This window comes from Lucilia cuprina, chromosome 3, assembly GCF_022045245.1.
Source record: "Lucilia cuprina isolate Lc7/37 chromosome 3, ASM2204524v1, whole genome shotgun sequence".
Taxonomy (NCBI): domain Eukaryota; kingdom Metazoa; phylum Arthropoda; class Insecta; order Diptera; family Calliphoridae; genus Lucilia; species Lucilia cuprina.
In genome coordinates this window covers 34945111-34946692 of record NC_060951.1, presented here as the reverse complement: position 1 = coordinate 34946692, position 1582 = coordinate 34945111, and the positions used below count along the sequence as shown (strand labels likewise).

Genomic DNA, 1582 nt, shown 5'->3' with positions numbered 1-1582 from the left:
CAGTTCTAGTTCAGTTCTAGTTCAGTTCTAGTTCAGTTCTAGTTCAGTTCTAGTTCAGTTCTAGTTCAGTTCTAGTTCAGTTCTAGTTCAGTTCTAGTTCAGTAGTTCCGTTCTAGTTCAGTAGTTCAGTTCTAGTTCAGTTCAAGTTCAGTTCTAGTTCAGTTCTAGTTCAGTTCTAGTTCAGATCTAGTTCAGTTCTAGTTCAGTTCTAGTTCAGTTCTAGTTCAGTTCTAGTTCAGTTCTAGTTCAGTTCTAGTTCAGTTCTATTTCAGTTCTAGTTCAGTTCTAGTTCAGTTCTAGTTCAGTTCAAGTTCAGTATTAGTTCAGTTCCATTACAGTTCTAGTTCAGTTCTACTTCAGTTCTAGTTCTAGTTCAGTTTTAGTTCAATTCTAGTTCAGTTCTATATTAGTTCTAGTTCAGTTCTAGCTCAGTTTAAAATATATATAACAGATATACATATCACAAAGATGGAACAAGTTATAACATGTTATAAATCTTTATAACATTTATGTAAAGATATAATGGAGAAATTGCGAATTCTGTTGCAACAGACTATGAATTCCTCTTATGTTGAATTTTAAAAATTTTCTATAAAACTTCTTATCTTCTTCTTAAATATCAAATAACACTTTCTAACTTCTTTTTCATCTCTCTTTCTAAAACTTTAAACTTTGTACATTTATCATTTTATTTATTTTCATTTGTTTGTTTTTTGTTTCTTCATAAGTTTGTTTTGATTTTTAATGGCTTTTGTCTTTTATTATACTTTTACTATCACATATGATTATTATTTATTATAATTTTAATATTTTATGTTTTTATTTCTCTTGTGGATTTACTAATTCAGCTAATTTTTGGTCCACATATTTAATTAATTTCTATATATTTTATTTTTTCACTAATATGTATTAATTTGTTGTTTTTATGTTGTTTGTGTTTATGCTTTTTTATATTCAGATATTATTATCATATTTCTTAAATTTAGGTTAAGAACAGTGTGATGGTGTTGTGGTTTTTATTGTAATTTGTTAGAAATTTAATATTATTAGTTTTGTAGTTGTAGTATTAAATAAGTGTTGATTGATTACATTTGGGTGATTTAGATGTAGTTAACTAAAAAATATTAAAAAACAGACAGCACTTATTAAACCGTCGGAGAGTAGGTCAAAGTAGGACAAAAATTTGAAAATACATTTGTTAGTTTGTTTAAAAAGAGGATCCGAAGAAATCCTTTTTTCTAGATCTCAAACGGGCCTTTACTAGAGTATCTGGTGGGAGTTGGACCCACGAGCTATCGTCTGATCGTGGAAGTTCATCCAAAAATGGGAATGCCACTAACAAAACCTTAGACAAAAGATAAAGTGTTGTTACTTGTTGTTGTTACTTAGACTTAGACGTTACTTAGTATAGACTATAGACTAGACTGTAGATTAGAATATAGATTAGACTTTAGACTAGACTGTAGGCTAGTCTATAAAGTAGACTATAAACTAGACTATAGACTAGACTATAGACTAGACTATAGACTAGACTATAGACTAGACTATAGACTAGACTATAGACTAGACTATAGACTAGACT

At 28.8% G+C, this 1582-nt stretch overlaps 1 protein-coding gene across 2 annotated transcripts in view; it reads right to left on the bottom strand.

The window, feature by feature from the left end:
• Positions 1-1582, bottom strand: part of LOC111682282 (ras-related protein Ral-a) — a 36257-nt gene that overhangs the window by 847 nt on the left and 33828 nt on the right. The gene's annotated exons all lie outside the window — the stretch shown is intronic.